The sequence below is a fragment of the Nycticebus coucang genome, chromosome 1 (genome assembly GCF_027406575.1).
Source record: "Nycticebus coucang isolate mNycCou1 chromosome 1, mNycCou1.pri, whole genome shotgun sequence".
Taxonomy (NCBI): domain Eukaryota; kingdom Metazoa; phylum Chordata; class Mammalia; order Primates; family Lorisidae; genus Nycticebus; species Nycticebus coucang.
Genome location: NC_069780.1, coordinates 92925369 through 92943083, shown reverse-complemented (window position 1 = coordinate 92943083; position 17715 = coordinate 92925369). Strand labels below are relative to the sequence as shown.

Genomic DNA, 17715 nt, shown 5'->3' with positions numbered 1-17715 from the left:
TTTTCCCACCCAGTCCAACAATCAAGGTAGTATTAATACAAATAAAAAACAAAATAAAAATGAAAGGTTGGCTTGAACACGAGGAAGATCCAGCATATGCCATGGTTGTTTTTATTATCTCCAGAAAATGGAACTAAAATTTGTAAAATGTTAAATGCTTTTCTTATAAAGTGCTTTACCTATTAGCTCTCACAGTTCTGAGAGATTGATTATTCAGCTATTATTTAACTCTCATTCTATAGAAAAGTTTAGAGAGGTTGATGAGCTTATCCAAAGACTGACAGAATGTTTGTGGCAGAATTACAACCTGAATCTAACTGTAGTTAAGTTCTTGTTTGTTTTTTATTAAATGAAGCTGTTTAGTGCTTTATTCTCAAATAGATGTGCTTCATTATTTGATCTAAGGAGGTTTTAGAATTCTGTAAACACTACTTACCTCATCATTAATCTGAATCTATCATTGATATCATTAGAAAAAATCAATGCATATAAATTTATTATAAATCAATTATTTACCAGCAATTTATCAAGGATATAAAAATAGCTGGGAGTGGCAGAGTCTTATTTTGTTACCCTTGGTAGAGTGCTGTGGCGTCACAGCTCACAGCAACCTCCAACTCTGGGCTTAGGTGATTCTTTTGCCTCAGCCTCCCGAGTAGCTGGGACTACAGGTGCCCGACACAACACCTGGCTATTTTTTTGTTGTAGTTTGGCCGGGGGCCGGGTTCGAATCCGCCACCCTCAGTATATGGGGCCAGCACCCTACTCACTGAGCCACAGGTGCTGCCCTACATCTTCAACTTTTTTTTTTTTTAATTTTATTATTATTATTTTTTTTATTGTTGGGGATTCATTGAGGGTACAATAAGCCAGGGTACACTGATTGCAATTGTTAGGTAAAGTCCCTCTTGCAATCATGTCTTACATCTTCAACTTTTTAAAGAGAAGCTGAACATCTGGATTTTTTTTATGTAAAGTTGTCTTGTTTTTAAAAGTCTCAAGCTGATATAAAAGTTTTAAAAAAATCTGTAGGAGCTAAACAAGCCTATAGGCAAGATTTGGGTTATGAGCTTCCAGTTTGCATCCACTGAACTGTGTCTGCATTTCTAGGAGAGCCGTCTGGCCACACTCCTGACCTGAGGAATCAGTTATCTACCAGGCCTTTCTATTTAGATCAGATTTTTCATAAGCTCAACACATACGTATAAGCTGTCCCTGAAAACCTACCCCTCTCCACCGTTTGCGCATCAGATCTCAGCTCCGACATCTACACCTTGGCTCAGTCACACATTGGCACTTGATCTGTACCTCTGTCTACCTTGTCACTCATATCCAACCAAGAACCACATTTTATCAGGTTTTCCTCCTAAAAGCTTGTCAGATCAGTCCTCAGTTCTCCAGCTCTGTCGAGACAATCCTGGTCTGCCAAGGAGCTGTCTCCCAGTCCTGGATGGTAGCTTCCCATCCTTTTTTCCAGCATTCCTTCCCAACCTTCCTTGTTCTGCCTTCTGCGTGGTCTTTTATTTTATTTTTATTTATTTATTTATTTTTTCCAGCTCTTTCTCCCTTTACTGCATGGTCTTTTAAATGGAAATCTTATTGTGTTATTTTCTGGCTTAAAACCTTTGAATGACTTCTGATTGACATTAAGATGGAGTCTAAAGTTCAACCCGGTTTTAGAGCCTCTAAGATTCTGGCTCCATTTAGTTACCATTTGACAAATATTTACTGAGGACCTGGCAGACATATTCTAAGTGTTATGCGCAGTGAACAAAACAGGCAATACCTTTATCTTCAGTGTTCCTTTCTGAGTGTGACTGAGAAGGGATGGCTTATGGCATGTGTACCTGCCAATTGGTTTCTATCCTCTATGCTACTTATCCTGAAGACCTGGCAGGCCCCAGGTAGTATTCTGGGTGATAAGGAGACACAAGCTGACAAGACAGAGACTCTGTGGTCTTTGTCCGCAGCACTGTCATTTACAACTGGCAAGGAAGGAAATTTCTCCATCACCAATGTTCCCACCCTCATCAGTGGTCCAATCTCCTGATTTTTGTCCAATTTCTTTAGTAATATTGACAAGTGTGAGTGAGTCTTTTGGATTTCCTTTTGTTTTTAGAAATATTATTTCCTAATGCCAGAGACTTGATGAGCACATTGTTCAGATTTTATGATATGGCCTCAACTTGCCAAAGGGTGCTGGCTGGCTAAGTTAATAAATAAAATATTAAATCCATGGGTGCCATCACTCAGGGCACTAGTGTGATCCAGTCATTGCTGTTTGGTTTAAACTTCATGCCTTTTCAGCTGCATAATCCGCACATAAACTCTGGGCCTCACCTTGTAACTCATCATCTGTTTCCTTTCATTCAATCGTGAGCTTTTCCAGCAACGTATTCTGTATGTCCCATGCTGGAAAGGCTGGGATGTATGCTCGGAGGAGCAGGATGATCATGAGCATTGGATGCAGAGAGGGAGGCAGACAAGGAAGAGAGATGCCAGCACTGAGACGGTGTGGAGAAAGGAGGGAGGGGGACCAGATCCAAATGAGGAGACTGAAACATCTGTGTTTGACGCAGTCCTTAAAAGAGCTGCAGGTGCTTAAGAGAGCAGAAAAGAAGATAAGCGAATTTAGTTGGATGGAATATTCAAAGCAAAAGTTGAAAGATGTGAAGGTACATTCTGCGTTCAGGAGATGGTTCTGTCTGGCTGCTTGGTCTTGCAGGGAGTAGTGTGGAAGGAGAGAGGTAACAGGGACTCTAGGCCAGATGAGGTCAGACCATGCTACACAGAGAGTGGAGAAGGAGGTCAGAGCAACAAAGAATAGACTTTATGAGTTTCCCTGGTAGCTAACATCAAGCAACTCAAAGTTGCTATTATATGTCTGTGAGGCCAAAGCCTTTGCCGCTATGCCTGACTTGCAGATCTTACATGTGCAGTTTTTCTTTTTGATCTACAGCACTGTGCCAAGCATGAATCCAGATAGAATCCAGAAATACCACTCTGCCATCCTGAATCGCAGGGCAATTCCCACACATGGTCTGTGTGGAGTGTCCTCTTGGTCTTACTGCTGGGAGGACTGAGCTGAAAGAAGGAGAAAAGTTGGCTGGGCGTGGTGGCTCACACCTGTAGTCCCAGCGCCGTGGGAGGCTGAGGCGGGTGGATTGCCTGAGCTCAGAGGTTCGAGACCATTATGAACAGCAGTGAGCCAGAGTAAGATCCCATCTCTACTAACATGAAGAACATCGCCAGAGGAAGGAGAAAATGAACAACAAAAAAGAGTACTTCAGACGAAGAAGAATGAACAAGGAAGTTGAAATTAAAAATAAAAAAAAAATTAAAAAAAAAAAGAAGGAAAAAAGTTAATTTGCTCTTAGAGGAGTTTAGAAACATAGACTTGGGTAGGTTTCCAAAACAAAATTTACAGCTTTAATAAACCTGATAAAGTCATTGTAAGTATTATGCGGTGAAACATGATTGGATATTCACTGGAAAGAAAGCAGACGCAGTGCAAGTGTCCCCAGGGCCCCTGCTGGAGACTGAAATGACATCATCTGAAACCAAACCAAATAACCATCTTTGGATTCAGATCTAGGTGAGTTTTGGGAGATAAGGAGCAGATCTAGGATACCAGCATGAAGTAAACAAAAATGAAATGGAGTTTAAGTCGGATGGTCTTGGCTGTTCTTTAGGTGCCAGCGTGCATCTGAAAATCCAGAAGAAAGCAGAGCTTGGCGGGGCCTTGGCTGGCTCACTTCCATAGCTCATGGTGACATGGAGTCCCCTGATGTCTGACCCCTTTTCCAATGGGGCTACACATTGGTTTAGTTAAAACAGGATATAAAACCATGTGCAGGCTGGTGCAGTGGCTCACGCCCATAATCCTAGCACTCTGGGAGGCTGAGGCAGGAGAATTCCTTGAGCTCAGGATTTAAGAACAGCTTGAGCAAGAGTGAGACCCTGTCTCTACTAAAAATAGAAAAATTAGTGGGGCGTTGTGGCAGGCACCTGTAGTTCAAGCCATTCAGGAGTCTGAGGTGAGAGGATTGCTTGAGCCCAGGAGTTTGAGGCTGTAGATAACTATGATGATGCCACTGCACTCTACCTCAGGCAGCCGAGTGAGACTGTCTCAAAAATGCAGACCCCCACCCCAGACTCCAAAAACCAATGAACAGTTTCATCTTCCTTATTTATCTCTCTTGGTTTCAGCAAGAAGGAAATTTGTGCACATTGACGGATCACAGGCATCTAGTCCCGAATGGAGTGTGTGGTTGTGATCCATCACCACGAGATCTCAGCTTTGGAAAACATGGCTGAACAAGGCTGCTCATATGAGTGAAATGGGAGGGGGCAAGTTTTTGGAAGCCACAGATCAGCAGGAAATGGATGCGGGCGGGTACTGGCAGATAAGTTCTCCACCAGTTACAGCAGCATGAATTGCACATCAAGCACTATCAGAAAATATATATTTTCAAAGAATTAAGCTATCTTATTTACTATGTAATAGATAGTTGCCATAAAGCAAAGTGCATATATTTAGTTGTCTGATACCCTTATGTAGTTCCACAAACCTTTAAGTTTGATGTTGCTGCCAGAGAGCTGGAGATGGTCCTGCAGAGGCTGCAGCTCTTCCAGTCACCCAACGTGTCATTCCACTTAGTTGAGCTGCTACCTGCACAGTAACAGCAATAACTGCGAGGAAGGGGAGCAGCCTTTGGGCCCCCCCCCAAGCTGGCCTCAGCAGTTCCTGAGTGCAGCTGCCCATGAACAGCAGCTATGGCAATGATAATGGCAATGGGACAAATGTGGGGGCTGGAGCAGGTACCTTCCTCATCCCCCATCCAGGACGGAGTCATGGAGAAGATTCTTTTGGATGCACAGCATGAATCAGGACAGGGTAGCTCAAGAGGCAGTTCTTACTGTGACAGCCCTTCCCTACAAGAAGAGGGACAGATCACGTTTGCTATGGAAATGCACACCAGTAGGGACCACAGCTCTCAGTCAGAAGAAGAAGTTGCAGAAGGAGAGAAGGAAATTGGGGCTCTGAAGAAAAGTGCAGCCTGGGTATCAGACTGGTCCAGAAGACCTGAAAACATCCACCCTAGGAGCTCCATTCAGGCACCCTGAACGTTCTGTGTCTTGAAGCACGAGGAAAAGTGGGGCCATGAAGAAAGCGGGTATTTTCTCTGCAGAGTTTCTGAAGGTGTCCATTCCATCTCTCTTCCTTTCTCACAGTTTGGCTTTGGGGCTAGGCATCTATAGCATCTAAATCCCTTCTGCCAGCACCTACTGAGGGAAAGAAAAGTCCCAGAAATGCACGTGACCTGTGAAGTGGTGTATTGTCACAGTAGTTTATTTGAACTTGAGACCACTGACCCAACTTATCACCCTATTTTTATATATCCAATTCCAGTATCTCTCAAATCCAGTATTTTTTTTTTTTTTTTTTAGTTTTTGGCCGGGGCTAGGTTTGAACCTGCCACCTCCAGCATATGGGACCAGCGCCCTACTCCTTGAGCCACAGGCGCCGCCCTCAAATCCAGTATTTTATTCAAACTCTGTTGAAGCATTTTACTAGCCTTATTCTCTTTTTGGTCTATAAGACATTTTAGAATTTCCTAACAGAGTTTGCTGTTGTTTAGAAATTTGCAAGGGCTTCTTTTCTGTACATGCTACCAGCAAATTATAATTTTGGCCATGATCCTGTTATCTCTAGTTAGTACCACCAGACTTAGGCCTATATCATTCATGGTATAAATTTTACTCTTGCAAGATAACCACCATCTTCCCCTTAAAATGAGATCAGGTTAGCAAATTGCATAAAAAACTTTTTTGTTGTTGTTGTTGTTTTTAAAGACAAAGACAAGCTTCTGTAAGCTTGAATTTATATTTTTTGAAAAGAAAACAAAAACAAACAAAAAAGCAAAACATAAGGAAAAAATCCTGGGCAATAAAAAATTACTTTAAACCAAACAAAAACAAAAACAAAAAATTTTAAGTTTACAATTTTATGGATATAGTTTTCCATCCTGGAAGCCAGACAGATAATTTCTTTTTATATGTGAATAATTAAAAATTTTGAGAGGGTTTAGGAGGTTGTCAACTGGTAGAGTTTAGTCCTACCACCATTCGAAAACACTTAAATGATCAAGAAAGAGTTTTTAAACATTATTGCTTAGTCATTAAAATGGTGAATTTTAATAAAATTGATACCTCTGTATTCATAGTAATGTTTTCTATACTCTTTTTTTTTTTTTTTTCAGTTATTTTTTTGGCCGGTCGGGTTTGAACCCAACACCTCTGGTATATGAGGCTGTCGCCCTACTCCTTCGAGCCACAGGCACTGCCTTGTTTTCTATCCTCTTAAATTATACTAATTGCCAATAAAGTTAAGTATTGATGTAATTTTTTAGTTCCGTTAGTTGTAAACAAATTTGTTAATCAATGCACACATTCCACTGTAACTATGTATTACACCATCACACAACTCAACCATCCTATGTGGAGAAAACAAGGCAGAGTTTCATTTTGACTGTCAAGTATCACAGGACCACAAATCCATGAAAAACTAATTAAAACATCACATTTCATCTTGCTTTACTAATTACGAGATAATGCATGTCATGAAAACAAATGTTCCTTTTGTTTTTCTGCTTACCATAATATTATACTAAGAAATACTACAATTCTGTTTACGAGCTATTTCCACCTTCTTCAAGTACAGGCCACAGCTATGATAGTGTCAGTAAGTAGAAATAAATAGTCAATCTTAGGTAATTTGAAAGAAAGGTGAGAGGCACAAAAAGATAAAGTGACTTTGGCTTTTAAGAACTTAAGGATGACCTTGAAATGTCAAATTCACCAACACCAACACAACAAAACAAAAGATGAGGTTGGGTGCAGTGGTTCATACCTGTAATCCCAGCACTTTGGGAGGCTGAGGAAGGTGGATTGCTTGAGCTCTGGAGTTCGAAACTAGCCTGAGCAAGAGTGAGACCCTGTCTCTACTAAAAATAGAAAAATTAGCTGAGCATGTGGCACACGTCTGTACTCCAAGCTCCTCAGGAGACTGAGACGGGAGGATCACTTGAGCCCAAGAGTTTGAGGTTGCTGTGAGCGAGGCTGATGCCATGGCACTCTACCCAGGGCGACAAAGTGAGACTCTGTCTCAAAAAAGAAAAAGAAAAATTGTCAAATAGGTACTAGCTTTTTTTCTTCTTCTATTTAATATGCAATATCTTCTTTTTGTTTTTCCTGCTTCTTGGTTGCAGGCAGTTTCAGGCTCGTCCATTGAAAAGGTTAACTTTTTCTCAGGGAAATCTCAATCTTTGTTGCAGTCATTGTCACGTAACTTCACTTTGACATCAATAGCACCCCACAATTTCTCATTTTGATGAAATTCTTTCTCCCCTTCAAACACAATATGCACATTTAACGGTGTATTATTTGCTTCTACTCAATTATATTTTGTCATGTATAATGTGCACTTTTTTGCCCACATATATATATGTATATATTTTTTTTTGTATTTTTCCTCCACATTTTTGAGGGGAAAATACGGATGCACATTATATGTGGGCAGTATGACTTAGGAGCAGGGGAGCCCAGGGGGCCTCCAGGGCTGCTGTGTCCTCCGGGCCTGCTGGGTGCACACATTCCAGTCTGGGTGGATCCAGGATCTGGTGGGAATGGCCCAGAGTGGCCTCTGCCCAGTGCCATGATCAGGGAAGCAGGAGGTGGCACAGCTGGTAAGGTGGCCATGCCCGTGTGGGGGAAGGGCTGAGGCCCAAGGCCTGGCTATGCAAAGGGGACCAGGATCCCCATGCGGGCCCAGTGACCTGCCTGGCTGCCTGCTGGCTGAGTGGTCTCAGAAGCTCCCACTCTACTGGCCATATGCATGGCCATCTTGGCCATGGCCCCTGACATGTGGGAGGGAAGGGCACTCTGCAGAGAGGGAAAGTGCAGATTTCACAGAGTGAGCAGCTGTGGAAGGGTGGTGAAATCTGCATATAACTGGGGAGTTAGCCCTCCCCAGATATGTGTCTCCCAGTCCAAGCTGCCAGCCACTTTCTCAAGGGGCATTTTTCTGAAAGTTTGGGCCAAAAACATGGGTGCACGTTATACATGGGAGTGCATTATATACAGAACAATATAGTAAGTTATGGAAGTGAATTTTTTTTTTTTTTTTTTTGTAGAGACAGAGTCTCACTTTACTGCCCTCGGTAGAGTGCCGTGGCGTCACACGGCTCACAGCAACCTCCAGTTCTTGGGCTTACGTGATTCTCTTGCCTCAGCCTCCCGAGCAGCTGGGACTACAGGCGCCCGCCACAATGCCTGGCTTTTTTTGGTAGAGATAGGGTCTCACTCTGGCTCACTCCGGCTCAGGCTGGCCTTGAACCTCTGAGTTCATCAGGGAATCCACCTGCCTCGGCCTCCCAGAGCTCTAGGACTACAGGCATGAGCCATCACGCCTGGCCAACACCTGGCTATTTTTTATTTTTATTTTTATTTCAAAATACTTTATTCTTAAAACAGGTCACAACACTAAGCTTTTGGCCCATTCTGCCACTGTACAAACTACAAATGCTTGCTGAGAAGTGGAGGGGTGCTCTTTCATAGCATGTCTGAAAGGTGAATAAAAATCCATATAAAACAAATATTCAAATAGTTTCCATAGGAACACAGATAAGTGTGACCCCATCTCCTAATCTTACATATTGATGCATCAGTGCCAACCCTACTCTTACAAAGACATTTTAAACCTAGCCATAATTAAGTCAATGGTCCCCCAAATCCCTTAATTCAAGCTAAACTTGCAGTTAACAGCTACAGAATGATATCTACACATTAATACTAGCTGAAGCACAAGTTGCTGGGTGACGTTTCATTCCACTTTCCCAAGCACAAGACACAGGCAGAGTGCCAACATCTTACTCTTCTACATTGGGTAGGTAGTCGGGGTTCGGGATTTGCTGCATGAGTTGCTACGTTGGTCTTGACATTCCATAGTAGATAGTTGGCTTCTGGAATCCATTGTAAGTAGAAACAGCAGCTACAGGGTAAGCACCCATATTTTCAAAGAGCATCCAGTCACCCACATGCATTTCTGGCAGGTCACAGTGCTCAATAATCCGGTTAAGGCCATCACATGTTGGTCCCCATATGCTGGATGAATAATACTTCTCATCTGGTTTAGGTCTCTTTTGCAGAAGAGGCTTTACATGAGCATGATCATAAAGGATGCAATTAAACGACCCATATACTCCATCATTCATGTAATACATAAAGATTTGTTCACTAGATTCATCTTCATCATCAGAGCCTATCTTTTCCTTTAATACAATTTTTTTGGCAATGATATTAACTGCAGGTGTGAAAGCTGATGCCTGGCTCAGCTATGATTCTCACTCCAGAGTCTGATGGAAAGTACTTGTCCAATGCTGGGTTGATTACACCAGTGATCTCTTCAAATTTAAGCTTCACATCCTCAGATCCAGGAAAGCCACCGCCAATATTAAGCAAGTACATGCTGAAGCCAACCTCAGCTCCCATGTCAAAGACACAGCGGGCATCAGAGATTGCCTGCACGAAGGTCTCAGGATCAGTACAGCCTCTTCTACGTGGAAGCTGACACCAATAACATCAATATTTAGCTCTTTTGCCTGTTCCAAAAGAAGTTTGCTGGTTTTGAGGGTGGCACCAAAGTTAACACTGAGTTGACAGACTGCTTTGGAATCATCAGTGGCAATGCACAAAACCAACTTGGCCTTTGGATGTGCTTTGGCAACTTTCATCAACTTGACTTCACCGTCAAAAATCATCATCTGGGGCTGCTCCTGTGGCTCAGAGGAGTAGGGCACTGGTCCCGTATACCAGAGGTGGGGGTTCAAACCCAACCCTGGCCAAAAACTGCCAAAAAAAAAAAAAAAAAAGGTCATCATCTGGACTCCATTATTGGCAGTGTACTTAATTTGAGACACTTGTTTACAAGGATTTGCGTACATAATCCTCTCTAAAGGCACCCTGAGACTTTGCACCAGTTGTATTTCAGTCTTACTAGCACAGTCAAATCCTGTCCCAATGGCAGCGAGGGTCTTCACAATGGCTCTACTGTCATGACATTTGACTGCATAAAAGGGAGTGACACGAGGAAGAGCTTTTAGCCATCTTCGGTGTTTCTTTTTTTTTTTTTGTAGAGACAGAGTTTCATTTTATGGCCCTCGGTAGAGTGCCGTGGCCTCACACAGCTCACAGCAACCTCCAACTCCTGGGCTTAAGCGATTCTCTTACCTCAGCCTCCCGAGTAGCTGGGACTACAGGCACACGCCATAACGCCCGGCTATTTTTTGGTTGCAGTTCGGCCGGGGCCGGGTTTGAACCCGCCACCCTCGGTATATGGGGCCGGTGCCTTACCGACTGAGCCACAGGCGCCGCCCCATCTTCGGTGTTTCTTCAGAACATATCCGAGGTCTGCTACATAGAAGGCATCCTTATCATCAGAAGAGGAAACTTCATTGATTTTTTTGGTTCAGAATGTCCTTGGCAGTAAAACCTTCATCAAGCAAGTGGCAGTCAAACTCTTCATTACTAATGTTGTTTATGGTTTCTTGATGTTTCTCTGAAAGGCAACAAATTGAAAAAAACTAAGAGATGGAATTTAAAGAAATACTTCCAGCTTCTCACAAAGGCAATTCTCCAGGAATTCTGAATCCCACTGCGTGTGTCCCCCTGAACAACAGTGGAAACATTCTCAGAGCATCCGGGCGCCACAGGCCAGCCCCATGGAGAAACCAGGAAGCCACCGCCTGAGCAGATCCGGAGCCAAAGCTGCAGGAGCCGGAGACTTCAGGGACTGACCAACACCTGGCTATTTTTAGAGCTGGGTTTCACTCTAGCTCAGGTTGGTCTCTAACTCCTGAGTTTAGGCAGTCTAACCGTCTTGGTCTCCCAATGTGCTAGAAGGATTACAGGTGTGAGCCATTACACTGGCCGTTTATAGATATTTTGTAATATGTGCTTTGCAAATAAAGGTACATTTAGTATATATACATGTATGGTGACCTTTGGCACATCCTGTATTTACTTTGGCTTATTTTTGACCTTGTTTAGTCTTGCTCAGTTGCTGGAGCTAGTGCAATTGGTGTTGTCATAGCTCATTGCAACCCGAAACTCTTGGAGTCTAGCCATCATCCTGCCTCAGCCTCCCAAGTATCAGTGATTATAGGCACTTACCACCATGCCCAGTGAATTTTTCTATTTTTGTAGAGATTGCTGTGTTGCTCAGGCTTGTCTCAAACTCCTGGGCTCAAGCAATCCTCCCACTATGGCCTTCTAAAGTGGTAGGATTGAAGATTGAGCCACCACTCACAGCCTCATAGGTATTAGTATGTTGGCTATTGTTCATTCATTTTCATTGCTGTACAGTATTTTATTTTGTGAGTAAACATTTTAGTTTAAAAAAAAAAAGAGAGCATAGTATGCACATTTCCTAAAAATTTCCCCACAACTGTTTAGTAACAAATAGCCTTTTGGTACTAAAATTTCTTGGAAAATCATTTGAGGAAAGGTGGTCTACAGAATAAAGTCTGACAGTTGAGTATGACTCCCAGCGCCTTCCATAATGACTTCAACGTCCTGCCTTTCACCACACTTTCCTCTGCTCACAGTGCACAGCCACATTCTGCTTCTCAGTGTTTTTTTGAGGGTCAGTTATACTCTCATCTCTCCATGCACTTGCTCAAGCTTAGCCTGACACATCCTCCTCTCATTTTTGTCCTCCTAAACACTTTACTTTGTTCACTTCAAAGTTTTGCCTGGTCTTTTAAGTGTAAATGAATTACTCTACTTCTGTAATCACTATAGCAAATGGCTTTTTTTTTTTTTTTAGCATTGGTGCATAAATTAGCTAATTATATGAGGGATAATGGCATTCTACCTTGTATTCTTGTTAATTGTTCAAAGTCCCTCTTGTCTACTGAATGTTAAGTTCCATTGGGTTCAAGGTAAGGTACCATGTCTTATTCGTCTTTGCATTTTTCACAGTCTTTTGTTATTCACATCAAATAGGTGCTCAAAATGTACATATTTATAAACTTGAATTTAATTACAATTGGCACTTATGATGTAGAGTGCTCTGAGCCAGGTGGATGGGTACTGTTAAAAATATTAGTCATAGTTACTGTTCTAGGAGATTGAAAACAGACATATAGAGACCTGAAGTAATTTTGGAAAATTAAATGGAAGAGTTAGTGCACATAGTGGAACAGAAATAGAATATGTGAATGCTGAGGCAGCAAACAACTAAAGGCCAGTCTAAGTTTGTCAGGTACAGGGAAATTATTTGAGCTGAGTTTTAAAGGAAGTAGTGACATGGCTTGGTGAAGAGGAGCATAAATGCTGTGCTTTCCTTTCTTATTGTCCTGTTTTATATCCTCATCATCTTTATCATCGTCATCAGTCTATCAGGAACATGCATATTGCTCCAGGGAGAAATGGGAATGCTATAAAAGGAATTAAAAGAAGAAAGCGTTGGCTTGGCGCCTGCCACATACACATAAGTTGGCGGGTTTGAATCCAGCCCGGATTCAATGACAACTACAACCAAAAAATAGCCAGGCATTGTGGCAGGTGCCTGTAGTCCCAGCTACTTGGGAGGCTGAGGCAAGAGAATCTCTTAAGCCCAAAGAGTTTGAGGTTGCTGTGAGCTGTGATACCATGGCAATCTGCTGAGGGCGATGTAGTAAGACTGTCTCAAAAACAAAACAAAACAAAACAAAACAATAAACTCAAGAAGGAAGAGTTAGTGTTTAGTTTTCTTGATTTCAAGACAGGGTTTTGAGATTCAAAAGATTCAAAAGATGTGGGAAACAATTCAAACCATGGTTACAGCTGAAAGAGACTGGACAAGGAAGGTGTGATAGGGTAGGGTTGCCTCTACCCTGACCCCTGGTGGGAAGGTAGAAGAATGCACAAGGTTGGTTTCACAAGACTTTAGATAACTAGGCTTAGCAGATGCTAGAAGCTGTGACAGTGCCCCCAAGGACCAACACCAATGGCTGCCTGCTTAGAGAGGACTGCCTACTGCCTGGGTGAAGCTGTGACAGTGGTCTTCCTTTTCCTGGAGGGTTCTTTCATAAGCACCTGTATGCATGTGACTCACTACTTTTGCAGAATGTTGTCAGGCTGTATGTAAACTGACCATGTGAACACATAGGTCACTAGGAAAGTTTTGAAACAGACTGTGTTATGGTCCATTATTTCATCTCTAAGAGGCAGCCGAGGCTGCCCTTTCTGATTCACCTGTGCAAGTTTCAACTTGCTCAGCTATTGGTGTTGCTAGGAGGGCTTCACTTATTCCCATCTGTATGGATTTTACAATTCTTGATTTTTGCGTACCTCAAACCTTTGGTAATGACCCACATACCATCCCATACTCCTTCAAACCCCAAAGTTGAGTAATCTGTCTAAGGAAGTCCAGCTGGTAATTCTATGGCTAGGATGCACACCCAATGTACAGCTAGGATTTGTACCCAGATGGTCTAACCCAGGTATGTAGGTTTCAACTCCTGAGAAGTATAGAGAGATTCGAGAAACTGAGCAACAACAAGAACTGTCATCAGTGAAGGTTGGAAACTGTGGCAGTCTTTGGTCTGAATTGAGAAGCCTGGTGCTTAGAAAGGATACTTTCTATTAGTTATGATCTTGTGAAAAATGACAAATCTTTATTTTATTTATATTTGGAATGGCTGCCTTTATAGATGTGGGTGATAATAAGTTCATGCCTTATTCATATTCTAACTTAAGAAAGTATCATTCATTTTCTATTTTGTGCTCTTCTCTGAGGCTTGGGTTTTTCGCCTGTAAAATGAGAGTGAAACACCTGCCCTGTGGGGTTACAAGGGCTAAATTAGATAACATGTCAAATGTTAAAGCACTTGGCATAGTATCTGATGCATACGAGACCTAGAAAATTCTAGTTATCGGGTAAAAAAAGAGAAAATTCTAGTTATCTTCTCAGGAAAAAAAAAAAGGAAACTATTTCTAGGCCTATTTAACATGTATTAACCACATAAAAAGGCCATATACCCGGATAAAACATACATTGTTTCTGTTTAATGGCCACACTTTTTCTTTACCTTGGAAATCTATCTCAGAGCATTTTTCCTAGCATCCTGATTCTTCTGAGGTCCTGAAAAAGGATTTCAATTATTTCACAGATGGAAATGAAACAGGAGGCAGAGAAAAGCTTGTCCACGTGATCCTCTAGGGACCTTACTCCAGAGGAGCACCATCCAGCCCTAACTACAGCCTGGGATCTCTGACCAGAGGACTGCTGGAGTCACCAACCAGCATACAACCCAATGCCTGTCTTTCAGGAGTTTGTATTTTGAGTTTAGAAACTTACTCCCAAGCCCACATATTTGATTCCTCTAAAATTGATATGCCTTTATAAAATCTTTCTTTTTAAAAGTCCATTTCTTATCATTAGGGAATTTTATCTTTACTTATATCTTTCTTTGGTTGCAGAATTCAAGAGAGTAACAGAAGAAACTATTATTTGATGTCATATAGGGAATTAAGTAGACCAGAGAATTTCGGGGGTGAAGAAGAAGACCATTGTGTGTATTTTTATTTTTTTCTTTCTGCTTAATTAGGATAATTACTTTTTATCACCTGCTACTTAATTCAACATTTCTAAAATTCGAGGCCCATATTAATCTCATTTAACACAGTAGCTACATTCCTTAGAAAATATTTCTTACTTAGTCTTGATGAGTTCTTTGCAATTGTCATATTACGGATAATGTAGTACGAATAATTTTGTTTTAAAGTCTAGACCTAGAGTCCCATCATTTTTCTTGTTATTGGTGGTGATAATAAACTGCTATTAAATTCCAATAATCTGAAAGATTGCTAAAATGACTGAGCATCTGTTAGTGTGAGCTATTTCTCCCCAGAGCATCAATTTGAATGCAAAATTTTTGTAACCTAATTTTGTTTGGTGTCTTAGCTTGTTTCATGTAGCTATAATCGAATACCTGAGACTGGGTAATTTATAGGGAAGAGAGGTTTGTTTCCTTACGGTTCTGGAGGCTGAGAAGTCCAAGATGGAGGCACCAGCATGTGGGGAGGGCCTTCTTGCTTAATCATCATCATGTTGAAAGCATCACATGGTGGGAGGGGTTGAATTCATTCTTTTATAACAAACTCACTCCCGCAATAATGGCTTAATCTGTTCATAAGGATTGTGACTTGGTCACCTTTTAAAGGTCCCACCTTTCAACACCCCTGCGATGGGACCACATTTCCAACATGTGAACTTTGGGGGAAATATTTAAACCACAGCACCTGGATATCTGTGTTTGTTGAGGAAGGAGTATTTAAATCCTAATACATTTTTCTTTTTTTTGGCCGGGGCTGGGTTTGAACCCACCACCTCCGGCATATGGGACTGGCGCCCTACTCCTTGAGCCACAGGCGCCACCCTAATCCTCATACATTTTTTTCTTCACGTGAACAAATTCCCAAAGAGTTTACATTCTTTTTGCAACTTCCAATCTGCCCTGCTTAGGCATGTACAAAGATGCTGGGGAGGGAAACCAGAATCTTCTCTTGAAAAAGAAAGAGATAAAGCTGGGGGAGGAGAAAGGCCCAGCCTTGATAGTATTTTCCTATTTTTTTGCCTTAAGCCCTTCCCCAAATAAAGAATTCAAACTGTTAAAGATGTTTGAAAGCATGATGTCAACCCAAGGTGAGAAAGGGCATGTCTGACCTCTGTGCTGCCAAAAGTTAGTCACAGATTTGCTTATCATGAGTGTACCAGTGTAGGAAATGAGACCTTGACCTGTTCAAATTTTGCAAAGCATATAAGAACCAGTTCGTATCTTTGAAGAAAAGCCCAGTCTCCCTTTGATAAGACTGTGGAAACAAATGTGAAACAGAGCTATTTAAAAAATAAATAAATAAAAGTAGAGACATTGCAAAGACTGATGTGTTTCTGGACTTTTCTATCAATAGCATCACTGGAATTAATTGCTTATATACTGCGACACTTCCAGCCTCTCGGTTGACCTGCCGGCGTGCTAAAGTCATTTGTCTTCACAGTAACAGTTATTTTAGTTTTGTTTTCTATGCCAGTCTCTACCAGTTACTAAATACACCAGTTAGAATATTTCCTTCATTTTTGAATTCTGAGGAAGCTGTATTTTCTTTTATTCTAGAGGGTCTGAAAAATAAAACAATTTGTCTTCCTACAACCTAGCTTCTTTTTTACTTTTGGAAGCAAGTTTATAATGTGGAGGAATTCATCATACCTTGGATAAAATGTGCAGCAGTTGCTTGTACTGAGAAATTTACAAGTACTTGTCTTATTCTCGCCACTTTATTTAGGGAATTATTTTTTTTTGTATGGAAGAACAGGGAGTGGATTAGGGCACTATACTCCGAAAAAGTAGGCTAAGCTCTCGTTATGCAAATGAAAAGCCCAAGGGGGTAGAAATGCTAACCAGTCCAGAGCCAGAGGCTGAGAGGTGGAAATTAGCATAAGTCTTTATATTTCCTCACTGAACTCCACTTAGTGGGCAGTGCTGACCTTCGCTCCTATTAATTCATTGCGCCTATATTATTATCCTATAAAAAATTACTGAAGAAAATTTTGATTTGAGAATTTGAGGATGTTATATGACTCTCACTAGCAAACTATACAATTTTTATTCCTCTTACATTTATGCTTCCTTGGGGTTTTTAACTTTTGTCAGCCAGGAAACTGTTCACTAAGTTCCTTTCTTGGGTAGGAAGCTCCTAGAATTGAAAGGGAAATGAAAAGGCATAAAGCACTGTTTTCACTTGGAGGAGATATTTTGTAGGTGGGCAAAGAGGTAAGGCAGCCACTCTAGATTATTAAACACTTATTCAGTTACTATTTGATTAAATACCATGTCAGTGACACAAAGACTTCATGTTACTAGTGAACCTTCAGAGAGAGTGTTGTCGGTAGGTGGAGCTGCTGGCATGTAGGAACTTTTATGGGATAAGCATATCCCCTAAAATGGAGCCGAGGAGACTGGCACTTCCTCTAGACTAGGCCTTGCTCAAGTGAAGGAACCACGCTGAGTCAGTTTGCTCATCTGTAAAATGAAGAGCTTGGATATAGTTTTAGAGTCTATCCAGATCTAAATGTAATCATTTGGGCAAGCAGGACTCCTTGTAGTAGGCAGCTTTTATGATGGGTGCCAATGATTCCTACTCCTGCTATTCATGGCAAAATTGAGGAGTGTCACTTCCACAATTAGATGATTAATATTTCCATAAAACATCAGTACACTTTTTTTCTTGCTAGCAGACACTATTGCTCTCTTGAGTCAGACTCTTTGATAAAATGTGTCATTATTGTTGGAGGGGCCCTTAAGCAAGGAACTGAGGGCTGCTGCCAGACAAGAACCTGCAAAGAACTAAGATCTTCTGTCCAGCAGGCTATGAAGAACTGAATGCTACCAACAACCTCTGAGTGACCATGGAAGATGCATCCTTTCCCAGCTGAGACTACAGATGAGACGGCAGAGCTTGGGCAAAGACTATCATTGTAATGGAAGACTCTGAGAGGACCCAGATAAGCCACATTCAGGTTTGTACCCTACAGAAATTATGAGATAACGAATAAGTATAGTTCTAATATACTATGTTGTAAGGTGTTAAATATATTCATCAATAGATAAT

The 17715-nt window shown here is 41.5% G+C and overlaps 2 pseudogenes; one reads left to right on the top strand and one right to left on the bottom strand.

Moving 5' to 3' along the window:
• The first annotated feature begins 4678 nt into the window (after positions 1–4678).
• LOC128590699 (BCL2/adenovirus E1B 19 kDa protein-interacting protein 3-like) lies at positions 4679–5269 on the top strand (annotated as a pseudogene).
• Positions 5270–8840: 3571 nt separating this feature from the next.
• Positions 8841–14793, bottom strand: LOC128590691 (ornithine decarboxylase-like; annotated as a pseudogene).
• Between the last annotated feature and the right edge of the window lie 2922 nt (positions 14794–17715).